General features: G+C 45.2%; 1 long non-coding RNA gene across 3 annotated transcripts in view; it reads right to left on the bottom strand.

Annotated features, from left to right (window-relative positions):
* Window positions 1-2,555: 2,555 nt before the first annotated feature.
* The window catches only part of LOC109501376, a 120,830-nt gene continuing 104,027 nt past the window's right edge, over window positions 2,556-19,358 (bottom strand). For 2 of the 3 annotated variants that reach the window (XR_006600383.1, XR_006600387.1), the window contains one exon: window positions 2,556-2,950. This is a non-coding gene — a long non-coding RNA (uncharacterized LOC109501376). Of the gene's footprint in view, window positions 2,951-14,406; window positions 14,985-19,358 lie in introns of those variants that run through there. The other variant, XR_006600385.1, reaches the window with a different exon arrangement.

Raw genomic sequence — 19,358 nt, 5'->3', positions numbered from 1 at the left:
ATTCGGTTCTTTCTTCCTCTATGAGCTTCCGGTGGCTTTTGATCTAAAGGTCAATGAGATTGTTTCTGTATTTCTGGCTAGTCTTCAAAACAAAACTACTTAAGGGCCAAGTAACCTCTGCCAACGAACTGTATCTCTTTATTTCTAGGACTTGTGGCTCAGCATCCTGAAAGGGGTCACGACAGGGAAGGAAACAAACAAGGGTAAACCCCAGTTCCCCTTCGTCTGCGTCTTCAAGATCCTGACTTCTTCACTGCAAGGAAAAGGCTCAGAAGTTTTTCTGAGTTTCAACTAGTCAGAGCGGCGCTCACATTTTTGTTAGAACCCATGGAAACCATAAATGAATTTCTTCTAATCCAATATTTTGTGGTAAAATCATTTATCCAGCCTCAGCAGGGGCACAAAGCCTTCGGGGCTGGAAAGTTGTTTACTATTAACTTGGGGATGCCATTATTAAATTTGCCAACTTGGCAGCTTAGCGTTTGTATGTAAATAGCCCCTCGATTACATTTTTCTTTGCTTTTTCCCCTTTGGCAACTTTGTAAGCTCTTTAAGGACACAGGGCCTGGCTGTAAGACATCTGTGTGCCCAGGGCAAGCACAGGGCTTCCCGCAGAGTGGACCGTCAATAAATATTTGTCTCGGGAGCAAATTCTTGAGGAAGGGAGAATTTACACAATGCACGCTATTTGGGGGTCCAAATTGCAAATACGACGGACTCTTGAACAACGCGGGATTGAACGGCCGAGGTCCACTTGCACGGAGATATTTTTCCCATAAGTACAGTACAGTACCATAAGTATATTTGCTCTTCCTTATGACTTTCCTAACAACACTTTCTTTCCTCTGGCTTGCTTTATTGTAAGAATTCAGGGTGGGGGGTGGGGTGCCTGGGTGGCTCAGTTGGTTAAACATCCGACTTTGGCTCAGGTCATGATCTCACGGTTCACGTGGTTGAGCCCCGTGTCAGGCTCTGTGCTGACAGCTCGGAGCCTGGAGCCTGCTTCAGATTCTGTGTCTCCCTCTCTCTCTGTCCCTCCTCTGCTCGCGCGCTCTCTCTCTCTCTGTCTCTCTCTCAAAAATAAATAAACATTTAAAAAAAGAACACAGGATATAATACATGTAACATACAAAATATGTGTTAATCGACTGTGTATGTTACATGTGGATTTTCAACCCTGCTAGAGGTTAGGACCCTAGCTCCCTGTATAACAACACAGGCTCAACTGTCCTGTTAAACGAAATGTGTACTTGCAAATTTTCCCTCAGCGAACACATACAAGGATATGGTGCAGCCAAGAGGCACAACTCCTAAGGATCTCATTCTCCTAGATGATAAATTGTTTGGCCTTCATTAAAAAAGCAAACAAACAAAAACCCCAAAGATGTTACTGGGATTAAATGGGAGAAGATGCGGGGCACCCGGGTGGCTCAGTCGGTGAAGCGTCCGACTTCAGCTCAGGTCATGATCTCACGGTTCGTGGGTTCGAGTCCCGCATCGGGCTCTGTGCTGACAGCTCAGAGCCTGGAGCCTGCTTCAGATCCTGTGTCTCCCTCTCTCTCTGCCCCTCCCCCACTCACACTCTGTCTCTCTCTCTCCTTCAAAAATAAATAAACATTTCAAAAATAAATAAAAATAAAAATATGCAAGGATTTAAAAATAAATAAATAAATATAAATACATAAATAAATAAATAAATAAATAAATGGGAGAAGATGCAAATGTTCCTATCTTTCCGTAGAGAAGTCACTGCCACTCTAACATCCATACGCTCAAATGGCTGAATCCACGTTCTCATGTAATGAAATATCAAAGCAAATGTATGTTTGAAAAGGAAAAGCCCATGGCTTAATTGGTAGAAAAGATGAGCCCTGAAAATCCAGAAATCATTGATCTTTGAGGACAGTATCTTCACGGGGCAGCCATTGCCGATGTCTGAAAATGCACACAGGCAGGAAACGCTTAAGTGACCAAGATCTTTAGGCCATTTATCCTGGAGACATGATTTAAGCCAACCCCTTTTAATGTCAGAACATAAAGAGGTAAGGGAATCACTACCAGAAAGAATCAATGGAGAACAGTGTCTCCACGTAAGTACAAACAGGAGACACATGTTTGGGAAGAAAGAATCGCAAACTGCAGGGAGATTCGCTCAGCAGATCGCATAGACGGATTGAAACAGAACACGACAGATTCACTTCAGGGAGGATCGGCAGCATGGACAAGCTCACACGGATAAATATTCACATCTTACGCAAATGAAATAAACATCCCAGGGCTTGAGCATGCTTCTTAAAAACATCATGGATACAGACACCTCATCCAAACAAAGAAAACTGGAAGAAATTATAACACGGGGGGAAAGATGAAGTCATGTTAGTTTCTTTCAACTTTCAAAACCTAAGATTCTAAGGGCGCCTGAGTGGCTCAGTTGGTTGAGCGTCTGACTTTGGCTTAGGTCATGACCTCGCAGTTTGCAAGTTCGAGCCCCTGCGGCGGGCTCTGTGCTGACAGCTCTCGGAGCCTGAAGCCAGCATCGGATTCTGTGCCTCCCTCTCTCACTCTGCCCCTCCTCTGCTCGCTTTCTGTGTGTGTGTCTCTCTCTCTCAAAAATTAAATGCACATTGAAAAAAATTTTTGTAAAGCCTAAGATTCTAAATATAGGGCTGCTTTTGTCATGTGATCAGGTCCGAGTGGTCTCGTTCCTATCGACATTTCTTACTCTGAGTGTCCACGTAAGAGATTTGTGGAAATATAAATTCGCTGACAAACATATTTCCGTTTCCTAAAAGTATGTTTACTTCACCTCCCTTTGAACTTGTAAGTTGTACATGTTCCGTGTGGAGTGTTTGGTAAAGGCTGGCTCACCATGGCATCCCGGCTTTAGCAACTTGAGAGAATTCTTCCCCTGCTGCTTCATAGAGTGCTTTCCAGACACTCGTTCAAGTTCCTAAAGAGAAAGAGGAAAAGGTCTGGAAGTTACTATAAAACTCTTCAAAGAGATTACTCTATCTGTCTGGTAAAACGATACCATTTCTTTTACTAGTATATCGTTTATGTTCTCTTCTCATTTAATGTCAACGATACTTGCTTCTCTATGACAGGTTAATTCTTTTTTTTAAATTTTTTGTTTAATGTTTATTTATTATTTCTGAGAGAGAGAGAGAGAGAGGGAGAGTGTGAGAGAGGGAGGGGAGGGGCAGAGAGAGGGAGCAACAGAACTTGAGGCAGGCTCCAGGCTCCGAGCTGTCAGCACAGAGCCTGACGCGGGGCTCAAACTTCCGAACCGTGAGATCATGACCTGAGCAGAAGTCAGACGCTCACCCTACTGAGCCACCCGGGCGCCCCTGGGACAAGCTAATTCTTAGAGATAGGGTCTCTGCTGTTCTCATTAGCAACTAAATCCCTCAGCACATCACACATACGGGAATATTTGTGTCCCTCCCTGCCCCCCCCCCGAAATTCATATGTTGAAACCCTGACCCTCAAAGTTGATGGTACCAGGAGGTGAGGCCTTGGGGAGGTGCTTACAACATGAGGGTAGAACCATCACGAATTGGACTAGTGCCTTATAAAAGAGGCTCCAGAGAGCTGAGAGTCCCTTCCCCTGTGTGAGGACACAGCGAGAAGGCACTGGCTAGGAACTGGGAAGAGGGCCCTCACTCTACCAGGCTGGCACCCTGACCTTGGACTTCCAGCTTCCAGAACTGTGAGACATCGATTTCCATTGTTTATAAACTACTCAGTCTGTGGTATTTTCTTTTCATTTTTCAGGGTTTTTTTTTTTTTAACATTTTATTTTATGTTTTGAGAGACGGAGAGAGACAGAGTGTGAGCTGGAAAGGGGCAGAGAGAGCAGGAGACACAGAATCCGAAGCAGGCTCCAGGCTCCCAGCTGTCGGCACAGAGCCCAACGCAGGGCTCGAACTCAAAAACTGCGAGATCATGACCTGATCCAAAGTCGGACGCGCAACTGACTGAGCCACCCAGGCGCCCCTGTGGTATTTTCTTATAGCAGCCCAAACAGACTAAGAGAGTGAGTGCTCACCAATATTGTTTTATTCTATTTGATGACTGAAGTCATTCCCATTTCACAAATGAATGGGAGGGACAAGATTAAGAATTTGCATGCACAGGACAGAGAGGAGGGCGGACGAGGGAAACATTTTTCTGAATTAACCCAAAGCATAAGAAAGAAGAAAGGTTAAAGGAGATGTGTACACAGACATAAGAAAGGCTGAAAAAGGCAGAATTGGCCAAAAGCTGCAAGGGACAAAGACAGGAACATTGGAGCCCTCCCAGACCCGCACCCGTCCATCCCCTGTCGAAACTCCCCAATGCTTCTCCATCGCTTAACCTCTTAGTAGAACAGAAGCCCCTCTTCATGACCTGGCCCAGCTAGGGTCTCCCGTGCCCACAATCACAATGCCCTCCTATACTGTGTGGAAATGCTCTCATGGGCTCTCTCTTTTGTCCTTCTGCCTGGAAAGTCCCCTCACCAGGTTCCCCACCCCCCCCCCTTGCCACTTGGCAAGCTCGTATATTTTTCTTCCATCTCTCCGCTCATACGTGGATGCTCCGTGAACTCTCACGGATCCCCGGGGCAACCTCAGGGTCTCTTTCTGAGGTCTGATTCAAGTTTTATAGGGTCTGGAGTTGATACAGTATGGGAGGAAAGAATACAAATTGAAAGAGAGAAAGAATTAGGCGTGTGCGTAAGTTCATTTAGAATGAGAAGAACGTTCGCGGCAAAGTATAGATCTACAACACCTGACAAATACCACAAATATTACAATTTTTACAAATACTACAGAGTTTGTAGCCTCCGTGATAGTTTTCTTCCCTCTACTATTTACCTGCGTACTCTTCATCACTTCTTCGTGAGGCGTTTTTAGATCTTCCGTTTCTTATACAGAGAAAAGGAGAATCCATTCTCTTGCCTCTAACACAGTTGATGGGAACTTGGTGTATATTACAGGTTGTTTGAAAACGTTTCTTTCAGCTTCACAGCTCAATATTAGAAACGTCGTATACAATTTTGAGATCGCTGTCAAATCTTGGGAGACCTCGGTCAAGTGTTTCCATAACCAAACTCTCCCCTTACAACGTCCCAGACGTGTCTGGTGACCCGAAGAACATCCCACAGACCAGTTGCTGGCTCCGTACGTTTAAATCACATTTCTCCATTCCGCCCATAGCCCTGGTGCCAGGAGTGAGGAGACATGTTTAAATTGTGATATAACCTCTGATCGTGAAGCCTGACGACACAGCCTGTTGAGTCACAACAGTGAATGACCAAAGTATTTCTGGAAGCCATTTCTGCATGAGGAGGGCTAACGGCAACTTAACTATAAGCCACCTAAAAATCCCTCACTAGACCCAAGCAAAATACATCCCAAACTCAATCTTTCTTTTATAAAAGTTATAAAAGTTCCCTTGGCTGCTTCCATGCCACCTAATACAAAGAAGAATATGACAAGGAGAATATCAGTGTAGAAGAAATGAAGATAAGTATGCCTCTGGTCCTGTCGCTGGCATCATGTGATGTGGTCATTTTATGATTATAATCAGCTACTTGTCCATCTGCTTTCTCACTGAGTTGTGGCTCCCACGGGAATCGTATCTGTTCACATTGGTATCTCTAGTGTCTGCAACACCTGGGGCATCATAATTAATCAATAAGTTGTTGAAGAAACAAGTGAATGAACGAACGAATGAATGAATGAACGAAAAAACGAATGGGTACATTTCCTACTGAAGGATAAGGAGTTGGTAAAGGTGTGGGATCAGAGAAGCTCCCTGATGGCCACCAGGGGGTGCTGTTGGGTGCTGTTGGATGGTAAGTAGGTTGGGTGGGGTACGAAGGTGGGTAGGGAGACTATGTGATTAGCAGGGTTTTTTTTTTTTTTTTTTAAAGATACCTGAAATCAGGTTTTTGTAGCTCAGAAGATACAAGAAAGGCAAGATGGGCCTTGTACAATCAAGCACAGTGAGTCAAGAAATAGCAGTTGAAAAAGAAAAGCCATCCCTGCTTTGGAGAATCACCGAATTGGCAAACCACCTCCATTTCCAACTTTTCTATGACCTGAGCCTTTGATGACAGCTAACATTGGGAGTACTCTGGAAACTCCACGCCCAGGTCTGCTCCTTATATTTATAGAGCTTTTAGCACAAAGGCATTTTCATCAAAGCACTTTAAGAGCTGGGCACACCCTGTCACACACATGAGCTCCATGAAAGGAATCGTAGCTTCACAGCAGCCCCAAGGCCTGAGCTGGCAAGCAGGAATGCTTTGGAATACACTCCCTGGCCACAGGCGAGCAGCCCAGTTTGAAACCGGTGGGGAGAACGACATCAGGTGGGGCCAAACAAATCCCTGCTGAGGGGCCCTGACCTGCATTTCTGGAAGGAAACCCAGACCTGATGCCCACGGACCGAGTGCACCAGGCACTATAGCAGGTTCTTCAGACACTTCGTCTCATTTCCTTCCAACAGTATCCACGTGGTGCAAATGGAGAAACTGAGGTCAAGAGAAGCAAAATAACTGGCCTGCAGGCAATAACCAGAAAGATCCAAAGCCCCGATTCCAACTTAAATCCATCTATCTCAACAGCCATGGACGTTTTTTTTGAGGTTGTCCTAAGACACGATCTAAATGTATGAGTAGAGATGAAAAATTTAAGGTCAAATGGGCCCACCATGCTTCTGGGGCAACTTGGGTTTACTTGATTTTGAGAACACTATGACAGCCTCAGCCTATAATTTGAAGAGGCCCAGAAGAAGAGGACCCTTAAAACCCATGTGTTACTTACTACTTCTGAAGTCCCCATGAGTCCTGTCATAGCACCCATGGCAAGAAGGGCTACGATTGCCTTGCTGCCATTTGCCCTGACCTGAGACCCCCACGGAGAAGCCAAGGCAAGTCACTTCCAATAGGCCAGCCCAAGAGTATAGTACTTACTCCCCTATTTACAAATGTCTGGAACACAGAAAGCCTTATATGGATCTGGTGACTGAGAAAGTCATTATACCTCCTTTCATGGTCTCTTTATCTGGACAGCAGAACTTCCGTCATGCCCCGATGGGCATTTTCCAATATCATTTAGAGTCCCCAAGAAAATTCAATTTTTCATGGGGACCTCAGACATTTTTCTCTAATAAAGTCTGCTGAAACCTCCTCTTCTTGGAAAGAGTACAGATTGAAGTCCCAGTTCTGCCTACTGGCTGTGTGAGCTGAGCCATTTTCTTAAGTTCCTCATCTGTAAGGTGGAGGGACGCATTATTACACTTAATCGACTGAGCCCCCCAGGTGCCCCAGGGAAGTGATGACTTTAAATGTTCGTTACCTTGGTTTCTGTAATTTAATGATAAGTTTATATTATTTCATTCTTCCAGCTTTATTGACATAGAATAATGTGTAAGTTTAAGATGTGTGACATGTTGATTTGACCCACATGTACATGGCAGAATGTTTACTGCAGTAAGCTTCGTGAACACTTCCACCATCTCTCATGGTTACCATTTTGTTGTTGTTTGGGTGGGAATATTTAAGATTGGTTCCCTTAGCAATTCTGAGTATACAGTACAAGATCGTTTATTATAGTCACCATGCTAGGTGCAACCGATTCTCAGAACTTACCCCTCTTATAACTGGAATTTTGTACACTTTGACCAACATCCTATCTTCCCCATACCCCAGCCTCTGCAACCACCATTCTACTCTGTTTCTATGAGTTCGATGCTTTTAGATTCTGCATATAAATGAGATCATGCAGTACTTGTCTTTCTCTATCTGACTTAGCATAACGCCATCAAGGTCCATCCAGGCGGTCACAAAAGGCAGAATTTCCTTGTTTTTCATAGCTGAATAATATTCCACCATATATACGTACATTATTTAATTTTTAACCACGGCTATATTTATTTATTTTTTTTTATTTTTTTTTTCCAACGTTTATTTATTTTTGGGACAGAGAAAGACAGAGCATGAACGGGGGAGGGGCAGAGAGAGAGGGAGACACAGAATCGGAAACAGGCTCCAGGCTCTGAGCCATCAGCCCAGAGCCCGACGTGGGGCTCGAACTCCCGGACCGCGAGATCGTGACCTGGCTGAAGTCGGACGCTTAACCGACTGCGCCACCCAGGCGCCCCAACCACGGCTATATTTAACAACCACCTTGCAAAGTTCCTGGGACTTTAAGAATCAGCTCTCGTCATTTCAAAATTTGGCTCTGGCTTGCCACTGAGGCCACGGCAATAACCCAGGGGAGATACAGCTTTGGCCAGGATGTTGGTGGGGAGTGGGAGGGGTCCACAGGGATCGGATTTGGGAAATATTGCGAAGGTGGAGCTGAGGAGATTTGCTGAGAGACAGCATATGGGATGGGAAGGAAAGGGAGAAACCAAAGATGATTCGTGGGCTTTTACTTATCTCTCTTCCTGTCTCCCCACACAGCCGAGGGCGGCGAACCATCAGATTTCTCCAGTCTTTCATCTATGCTGTAGCCTCGTCCTTTCTAACTTCAGCTCCGGCTCTATACTCTGGGAGAACTCCTTTTGTGTGTGTGAGAGAGAGAGAGAGGTGAGGGGAGAAAGAGGGAGAAAAAAGGAGCAGGGGCAGGGGCAGGGAAAGGGACGAGAGGAGGGGGAGGCGGCCTGAGAGGACAGTGGGAGTGAATGTATTCCAAGCCCTGAGTGGACCTTTCAATGTGTGCTCTATATTCTCACACATAACTTAAATCTTTTACAACAAAAATATGTTAATATTTCAATAATAAAATCTAAAAAGGGGGGGGGGAGGGCGGAAAGCCATCAATTAAAAATATATTGACTAAATTCAGCTCAAAAAGAGACAGAGAAAGCTGTCCGGAGAGCAGGAGACCTGGCATGGACAAGGGTCAACAGTGGTCACTGAGAGACGTGGTCTCTCACTTCAGGACATGGAGAAGAGACACTTCCCTTCCACTCCAGAAATCTGTCAGGCTGCATGCACCCGGAGACATCTTTAGCCCTCTGTGGCTCAGAGGAGGAACCGCTCACAGGTAAAGGGGAAATAAAAATAACACTCCATGCCTCACGTCACCATATTGTGACCGGGATCAGACGAGAGGACACAAATCGAAAATGTGGAAGTCTTTTGAGAAGGACTGTATACCTGTCACCATCACTCTTTCTTTTCTTTTCTTTTTTCTTTTCTTTTCTTTTCTTTTCTTTTCTTTTCTTTTCTTTTCTTTTTTCTTTTCTTTCCTTTCCTTTCCTTTCCCTTCCCTTCCCTTCCCTTCCCTTCCCTTCCCTTCCCTTTCTTTTCTTTTCTTTTCTTTTCTTTTTGTTTTAAGGACAATATCAATAATCCTCTTCCACATAAAAGGGGTAGGATGCGAGGTATCCCAGGACTGGCCTGAACGGTTAAAGGCATTCGCTGTCTTCACGGAAGTCGGTACCAATGTGATCCTTCATCTTCCTGACTCAGCTGCCCTTTTGGTACCGGACAGCCCACGCTGAAAATAACAAGGGGGCGTGTCCATGGTGGACTGGGGAAAGGGAGCTGAGCTAACAGCCTGAGTCTGTGCGACATGGACCTGTGTCCTCTTTCTTTGTAAAGCCTCCTCTTTGGAACTCACTGCTCAGGGAGATGGAAGGCAGGGTGGAGGCAGGCCTGCGGACGGGGTTCTGGCCCTCCGGGCAGAGCACTTCGGTGATCGGGGGATGTGGGATGCTTCGCTGGGAGTGTCCTTCAGGCTGGGCGCTCGGACGCGGCCCAGCTGAGCAGCCACCAGCCCTCAGACGAGACATCTCGTATTGACCAACCTCGAGGGCTCCTGAGTTGATCAATAAGAGTGCTCCTTCTCTGCCTCTGGCTAAAAGCTAAAGAGACGAGCTGGTGCATATGTGATCACTCGAATTTAATTATATATCACATTGATTTTTAATTAGGACTCTGGTGAGGGCCTCCTCTATTAAAAAAATGTTCCAACTGGTAAATGGGTTTTACCTATGCCATTGGATAATTTGAAATGCAATGTTCCTTCTGACCTTTAGCCCTTTTGCCAAGGAGGAAACCTGCTAGGCAGCCCTCACCACAAGGGCGGAGACTCTGAAAGCAGCTCGCATTTCTCCAAAATTTGTATTCAAGTTCTGTAGCTCACCATGGAAGACAGGACACCGGGAGAGACAGGGGTGAGGGGCTTCTGTGTGGTTATTTGTAATTAATCCCAATTAACACTGGAAAAGGTCCCACTGGCTCTGATCTCTGGTCTAATCTCTTTGAGAGGTAGGTCCAAAGACACAGTCTGGCTCTCAAATCGGATTGGCACCAAAGCTTGCCTCATCTGACCCTTTTCTTCAGGAGGAGCTAGGATGCTTTGAAGCTCCCAGCGACCCTTGGCTCAGCTTCGCAAGGCTACAAGACAAGCGCTTTGCAAGCTGGAAACAGGCTATGGACTCAGGGCCAAAACTTAGTCCTTGGAAAGACCCCAATTGCTGCTTAAACTGGCACGGAGAGCCTCGCCCTCCAGAACCCCTCGACTCCTCATCAAGATCCCTCTGGAGCCTGACGCAGACCCACAAGCCACCAGTCGCTCATGGCAACCAGGGAGGGCAAGAAGGCTCAGATACCAGCACCAGGCAGAAGTGTGGACCGAGGTGCACCCAGCCACACACGGTTTGTTCTGAGCCCCACAGCCGGGCGTCTGACAGATTATTATAATCACAATAACAATAGCTCTACCTACCCCCCCGGACACTGCAGCACTCTTGACACGGCTGGTCCCATTCATCCATAGGTCAGAGCTGTTGGAGGTACCTTTATTTTGCAGCCAAGAAAACCACAGCCTGGGGGGGGGGCGTAAGTGACGTACCCAAGGTCACGCAGGACTTGAGCTGCAAGGCCCACAGCTCTTGTCCCCTCCGACACAGTTTGTGGCCTTGGCGGGGTGTGCCGGGCCAGGAACCGCCCGTCACCTCCCGCACATCTGCCCAGAGGAGTCACAGGTGTACTGCCAGCCATGGTGAAGATAGAACGGCCATCTCACGAGCCAAACGTAGTCTCACGGCCCGCCTTTCCTCCCCGTGACTCTCCCAGCATTGACTTGCACACAATTGCCGTGCCACCAAGCATCCTCTCTTGCCAACCCTCTGCCCAGAATCTCCTCCTTTCCCTTCTCCACTCATGCATTCAATCGAACACGTGTTTACTGAGCTTCTGTCACATGCCCCGCACCGTGCCACAAGCTGGGGCTCTCTGAGGGGACAAAGAAGACAGACCCTCGTCCTCAGCCTGATTAGGGAGACAGCCAGGCAAACAGACTACTAGAGGCGACGTGAGAAGGGTTAAGACAGAGAAAACGAAACCAGATCCTGAAGAATATGAGAGGGATCTTCTGAATCAGCCTTGGCACAAATGCCATCCATCCCTCACGACCATCTCCCATTTGCCACTTTCTTTCCTCCCCCTCCCCTCCCAGTGTCAGGTCGGTGTCCTGCCTCATGCAAGGCTCTTAGCATCACAGGCAGGCTTAGCTGCAGACAATGGAAACACCCTACAATTCCACATCCTTCAAAGCACACAGGGTCCTGCCACATACCCAGGAGATTAAAGGGAGACTTGAGGTGAGTGTAGTGAATACACCTCCTCCAGCTCAAATCCTAGCCTTAGAAATCCTACTCTGGACCATGAATCCCCCAATCTGGCCTGAGAACCACAATTTCTCTAAAAATTTTTTTTACTGTTTACTTATTTTGTGAGAGAGAGATAGAGAGCAAGTGGGCGTGAGTGGGGGAGGTGCAGAGAGAGGGAGACACAGAATCCGAAGCAGGCTTCAGGCTCTGAGCTGTCAGCACAGGGCCGGACGCGGGGCTGGAACTCACAAACCACCCACAGTGAGATCATGACCTGAGCCGAAACCGGATGCTTAACCGACTGAGCCACCCAGGCGCCCCTTGAGAACCACAACTTCTAAAATGGGTCCCTCAGTATTTGGAACAAACTACTCTTCGGGGAGATGGCGAGCGAGTCCACTTCCCCAACATCTGAGTACCAGACAACAGGGGGTGTTGTGGTCGGCTGGGTAACGGCCGCCCAGAAAGCCCACATCCCGATCCCTGGACCATGTGCGTGTTGGCTTATCACTCTGCCGATGTGATAAAGATACGGATCCTAAAACAGAAGCGGTCTTCTGGATGATCTGGGGAGCCCTCACTGTGAACACAAGTGTTAAAAAAGCAAGGCAGAGGGAGATTTCAGACAGAAGAGGAGAAGGTGATGTGACACAGAGGCAGAGAAGAGAGTGATGCGACCACAAGTCAAAGAATGTGGCCAGCAACCACAAGAAGCTGGGAGTGACAAGGTACAGATTCACCCACAGGCCTTCAGGATGGAATATGGCCCACCAACACCTTGATTCGGGCTGATCTAAGATGATTTTGGACTTGTGGTTTCTGGAACTATGAGAAAATACAGTTGTGTTGTCCTTCCTTCCTTCCTGCCTTCCTTCCTTCCTTCCTTCCACCCTTCCTCCTTTTCCTTTCTTTCTTTCTTTCTTTCTTTCTTTCTTTCTTTCTTTCTCTTTCTTTCTTTCTTCTTTCTTTCTTTCTTTCTTTCTTTCTTTCTTTCTTTCTTTCTTTCTTTCCCTTTCTTTCTTTCCTTGTAGAAGCAGGTGGAGGGTTGGAGAGATACCACAGTCATGCATATGGGAGGTGATAGACAGGGGTGATGGTGGTGGAAGAGATGAGAATTTTTTTTTTTTTAATGCTTATTTGTTTATTTGGAGACAGAGAGAGAGAGAGAGAGAACTAGGTAGGGGTGGAGAGAGAGGGAAAAGAATCCGTAGCAGGCTCCACACTGTTAGCACAGAATCCAATCCGGGGCTCAAACCCACTAACCATGAGATCATGACCTGAGCTGAAACCAAGAGTCGGAGGCCTAGCAGACTGAGCCACCCGGGTGCCCCTACAGTTGTTTTAAGCCACCATGGGTGCTTGCGTGGTACAGCAGGCCTAGGACACGAACACAAAAGGCGCGATGGCAGTGACACGAGCTCATGCCGGAGGACTCTCCGGCGGCAGCTTCCCCTTGTGCCCTCTTGGGAGAAGTGAGTTCCTTCTTACACTGGAGATCTGGCCTCCAGCCTCCGCACGGAACAGTTCACAGCCCTTCACAAGGCTGTGGGTTGTGGCTCACGCTTTGCTTCCTTCCTTTCTTCCCCGTATTTCCTGAGGTCTTTGAAATAGAGTTTCTGAATTATTTCACTGTATTTAGAGATAGTTAACCTAGTCAGAAAAAAATAAGCATAAATCCCCTTCCCGGGACTAAAGGAAACCAAAGCTCACTGAAAGGGACCAGGCAACAGAATGTAGAAAAACACGACCTCCAGCTTTCAATGTCCCCTTTCAATGTCCCCTTTCTGCTTTCCATCCCTCCATTCCCCCTTCTCCTGGCTGGCATGTTGTCTGAGAAGGAGCTCTCCATTTCTGTGTTAGGCTTCTTTGTTGGTGGTTGTGTTTGTTGGCTTGTTGCTACAGGCTAATGAAGCAGGAGACAGGAAAGAAGGCAATATTGATAAAAAGTTGGCAGGGCCTACACAATGGGTCGCAAAGATTAGAATAGAGTTGGAGGTAAGGATTTTTACACGCTTGAAACAAAGGTGATCTTAGCACAACTTCTCCTGAAGCCAGCTCCTTCATTCCTCGGGGGAGGTGATTTGGCGCTCAGGCCCGTGGTGCTAACGAAACATGGAAAACAAATGAGCCACAAACTGAAACGGAGCACGTTACTCCTATCTGGAACATGGTATTGCTTGAAACAGAGTGCTTGGCCAGGTTCTTAATGAGACACAAAACCCCGAAGTGTTATAAAAATAAGGAATAAGAGGGCAGTGAATTTAGTTAATCCCATGGATTCCCTAATTCTCCGCCCTTATTCCCGAAGCAGACATTTCAAAAGGAGATGTAAGACTGGGAATGTTTCTCAAAACCCTCACTCAGGTGGGGCACTTGCGTGCTCGGTCTCCATTTCTACAACCCTACCGCTATAAAGTGTGGACGTAAGTGAATGCGGCTCTTGGGGAAGTTTTCCAGGCACATACTTAGTAAATGAAGGTATTATGCTGCGGGAGGTGGGGACCCAGAGGCCCTGGAGGAGGAGGGTGCTGGATACAACCCCAAGGCCACCACCATTCTTTAATGCCTGCCTCCTGTCGCGCGCCCCGGGTGAGGGGTTAGGGATGGGGAAGGGGGGGAATATCCCTGGTTATTCAACCCCACCAGGGATTGGCAGCCTAAAGCCATCAGGTTGCAACCACCCAGTGTTTTCGAGAACATTCAAAATATACATCTAGGAAGTTCAAATCTGGCGTGACGATAAGCGAGGGAGATGCCATTTAGATGAAAAAAGGCCATAAAATTCGCGTCAAGAGCTTTCGGCATGCAATTTATTGTCAAGGCCGAGTGAAGTAACTTCAATAGCCTTCGGTAAGTTTCTTCTACAGGAAACGCTCACTTTCTGTGTCTACTTTTCACATGAAACACCTTTACGTGTAATCTGCTTTCAAACACTGCAAATCTGCTCTCAGATACTGTCCCCGTCCTGAGCGGTGCTCCCAGCTTTCCCTCTGGTTCTGGAGTGTTTGGAGCCTGATTTCCGTATCTGGCTCCTTCTCGGACTGCTGATACCCCTCTTAGAAGTTATTTCTTTTCTGAATACTTCAGCTTTCTTATGTAACTGCAAAGGAATTGAAACTTCTCGCTCCCAAGGTCAAAAAAGCTTGCAAGGATATATAAAGTCATGTACAGAAAACACTAAGTGGTCTTAAAAGATTGGTACTCCGTGTGTCGGAAGGCATTTTTTCTCTCTGTCAAGGTTTACGAGTGTTTAGCTTACTTCTATTTTAACTTATATCTTCAATGAAGACGAAAAGAAGAAAATGCCGACATCCCAGAAGAAATGATGTATTTCTGGATGTTTACCTTGAATAGTCCCAGGCAAGAATCTGGAAAGAAAACAGCAATCATGTAGACCTTCACAGATGTAGAAATTCGAGAGAACTCATGAGACAACAGTAGCTATCGAAACCTGTTAAGTCTTGGGGCTCCTGGGTGGCTCAGTCAGTTGAACGACTGACTCGTGATTTCAACTCAGGTCATGATCTCATGGTTCTTAAGACCGAGCCCCGAGATAGGCTCTGCACTGACCGTGTGGAGCCTGCTTGGGGGACTCTCTCTCCCCCCCCCCCCTCTCTCCCTGCCCTTCCACGCACTCTCTCTTTCAAAAGAAATAAATAAACTTAAAAAAAAAAAAACGCTGTCAAATCTTAGTGACTAATGGGACTTAGTGTTAAATGCCAGTGACTTATGATTTAGACAAACATCAATGTCAGCAGAGACTCCTTTCTGGTCCAGGCCGGATTTGAATTCCGGAAAAAGGACTATTCTACTGCCCTTTTATTCTCTACCCTGAAGTATAGAAAGAATAAAGATTTAGATATCACTTACGCTGATGCTACCCTTGCTTGTGGATTTTCCTCTTCTCTCAAATGTCCAATCAGATCTCTGCCCACTCGTATCTTTTGTCAAGGAGACATTTAGAGAGTTATGCCTGCAACTAGCTCATTACCTCAGGGGGTAGGGAGTGTCACGGGCCATCCCCTGACCTCTCCGAGGACATATAAGATGAGCACGTTGCCAGTTATGAGCCCAATGCATCGTTCGAAGCAGGGTTCGTAGACACCACGAAACAATAAGTAACTTTAATTTTGCAAAATTTTCCAAAGATGAGGACAAATCCGTCATTGTATGGTAAGTACTAAAGTCTTTGGGTCTATAAAGGGAATCTGGCCAAGTTTCTTTCTTTCTTTCTTTCTTTCTTTCTTTCTTTTTTTTTTTTTTTTCCAGAACAGCTACTTAAAACCGCCAAGTTCCAGCTAAGCAACTTCTTGGGATCATTAGCACATTAATTAATAACCAGAAAGACATAGGAAGATGTATATATGATATTTGCTCTGAAGTGTAACACAATTCTCTGACTTCATAACCAAAACTTTTCAAACATGAGTACCGAAAGTAACAAAGAGAATCTGATCCCTTTCCCCACTTACGAAAAAAGAAAGAAAGAAAGAAAGAAAGAAAGAAAGAAAGAAAGAAAGAAAGAAAGGCTTGCTTTTCCCTGTTTCACTATTGAGGCTACTGACTTCTAGCCTTGGCAACAATACAAAAATGGTTTTGAAGCAATGATGCAGAAATGTTCGGTAAAGGTTCTCTTTAATGAAGGGACACGAATTTCACAATGGATGCAGTTTGTATGTTTATAAATGTGACCAGTTCTCAGATACAAACAAAGTCCACCATTATAATTGCCATCAGACTACTGAGGAATTTCAAATAACTGGAATGTTTGGCGAGGCCTTACTGTCATCAGAAAGAAGTCAATCATAAGAAAACAGTTTATTTTGAGATTTTTAAAGAAAACCTATAAAATATTGTGCCTGTTCACTTCATCTCTACCTCCTACATCTAGAAACGTAACAGAATGAGAAGGAATCTTCTAGGCCTTGTGGCTGCTTGAGGCATAAACACAGATTCAGGTATGTTTACTCTGCTCATACTGACTTTTCCACTCTGGATTTTGGTGGGATTATTATGGTTCATGTAATTTTATTATTTTCAACAAATTGTTAAATGTGGTCTGTTTGTATACCTCTGTAAGATTTTGCATTTAAATAAATTGACAGCTTATAAAACAATCCTTTTGCTGGACCATGAAATACTAAGGTAGTTTGGAAAATATGGTCATTACAACAATACTAAGCACAATACAGGAAAGGATAAAATGTACTATAATCCAAAAAAGCTATCAAGATTATGGATTGAGTATACACTAAATACCCTCCCCTCCGTTTCAATATGTAGGAATGTCTCTTGTGCCAAATGCATAGACATATTAGAAAAATGTTAAATTATTCCAAAAGAAAAAAAAAAAGTTGTACTGAAAAGCAAGAAAATCAAGAAATAACCATGGATGCCTAAGAAAAATACAGGCATGTGAATTTATGAACTAAACACAGGTAAAGTAAGAATTAGTGAATTCAAATTCAATGTCCCAGAACACAGAACAGAGAGATAAAGACATGGAAGTTATAAACAAATCATTTAGAAGCACCTGGGTGGCTCAGTCAGTTAAGCGTCTGACTCTTGATTTCAGCTGAAGTCACATTCTCATGGTTCCTGGGATCGAGCCCCGAGTCAGGCTCTGTGTTGACGGCTCAGAGCTTGCTTGGGATCCTCTCTCTCTCTCTCTCCCTTTCTCTCTGCCCCTCCCCTACTTGTGCTCTCTGTCTCTTTCAAAATAAATAAACTTAAAAAAAAAAAAGCAAATCATTTAAAACGCAGAGAATAGAACAAGAATTTGATTAACAGAAATCCAAAAAGAAAGGAGAACACAGAAAGAATAAAGGAGAGAAAATACACAAATTGCTAAAACTGGGGAAATCTCTGGAAAAAGAGAAAGATACAAGTCAAAATAAAAATACCCAGTAGGGATTAATAAACTTTAAATATCTCTATATCTCTATATCTTTTTTTTTTTAATTTTTTTTTCAACGTTTATTTATTTTTGGGACAGAGAGAGACAGAACATGAACGGGGGAGGGGCAGAGAGAGAGGGAGACACAGAATCGGAAACAGGCTCCAGGCTCCGAGCCATCAGCCCAGAGCCTGACGCGGGGCTCGAACTCCCGGACCGCGAGATCGTGACCTGGCTGAAGTCGGACGCATAACCGACTGCGCCACCCAGGCGCCCCTATATCTTTATCTATATGTCATATTAAAACTGCAGAAATTTTGAGGGGAAAGAAAAGGCAATAGAAGCTATAAGAGAAAAAATTAGATTGCCCACAAAAGAACTACCAGTGACAGAGTTCTCATGAACAATTAAGGGGGGAAAAATGCCAGAAGAAAACCGAGTAATGTCTTAAAAGGACGGAGGCAAAATTGCCATGAACTTAGAATTCTATGCCTGTCCTAATTTTCCTTTAAGGATGAGGACAGAATCAACGCATCGTCAGAGACACTAGGACATAGACAACCTGAGTATATTTCCGGACGCTTCCTGGAAGAACCACTAAAGAGCAAAGAAGATGCCACCACAAGAAAGAAAAGTAAACCCGTCCTGAAGGAAGACATTGCAAGGAACAGGCGTGGGAACAAAATATGAAGAACGTGGGGGAGAACCTCATGAAATATCTTTTAATAAATCAACACAGGGGCGCCTGGGTGGCGCAGTCGGTTAAGCGTCCGACTTCAGCCAGGTCACGATCTCGCGGTCCGGGAGTTCGAGCCCCGCGTCGGGCTCTGGGCTGATGGCTCGGAGCCTGGAGCCTGTTTCCGATTCTGTGTCTCCCTCTCTCTCTGCCCCTCCCCCGTTCATGCTCTGTCTCTCTCTGTCCCCAAAATAAATAAAAAAACGTTGAAAAAAAATTAAAAAAAAAATAAATCAACACAAGAGAAGTAACAGGAAGAGAAAGGAAGGGAAAGGGGAAGGAAGAGAAGAAAGGAAAGAAATGTCAGTGTCATGGAAACAAGCAAGAACTAAGTAAAATGTGATCACATGGCATTGAGAGGAGAGTGTGTGAAAGTAGCTGGGAGAGTGTTGCCTCCACTGCCTTGTTAAGGATGAAGAGATGCTGGTGAATCGTAGGCTTTGAAAGAAGGATATAAATAGGAGTACGCATATTAAAATTGTATTGCACCGGGGGCTCCTGGCTGTCTCAGTCAGTAGAGCATCTGACGCTTGAACTTAGGGTTGTGGGTTTGAGCCCCCAGTTGGGTGTGGAGCCTACTTAAAAAAATAAAATTGAATTAAGCCTTATGACCACTAAAAGAATAAGAATGCAATAAATAGACTCCATACTGGTAGAAGAAAAGAAAACAAATGAATGGGTTACATGGACACCCACCACCTCGTGGTGATGGCGGTCTCTGGGAAGGGGACCAGGAATGGGCAGGGCCTGGGGTTGTTGGCTGAAGAGGATTTCAATCTCATCTCCAATGTTCTATTTCAAAAGAAAGAAAGAAAGAAAGAAAGAAAGAAAGAAAGAAAGAGAGAGAGAGAGAGAAAGAAAGAAAGAGAAAGAAAGAAAGAAAGAAAGAGAAAAACATTGCAAGTAAATAAGAAAATATTTGAGAAGTTAACCTTTCTAGATGGTAGAAATGTAGGTTTTTGTTCCATTACCCTTTATATTTTCCCAGAGTTTTTAAAAATTTTTTAATGCTTTTTTATTAATTTTTGAGAGACAGAGAGACAAAGAGACAGAGCACAAGTGGGGGAGGGGCAGAAAGAGAGGGAGACACAGAATCCGAAGCAGGCTCCA

The sequence above is a fragment of the Felis catus genome, chromosome B4 (assembly GCF_018350175.1).
Source record: "Felis catus isolate Fca126 chromosome B4, F.catus_Fca126_mat1.0, whole genome shotgun sequence".
NCBI lineage: Eukaryota > Metazoa > Chordata > Mammalia > Carnivora > Felidae > Felis > Felis catus.
The sequence above is the reverse complement of the archived record's forward strand: the minus strand, read 5'-3'. Positions and strand labels throughout refer to the sequence as shown.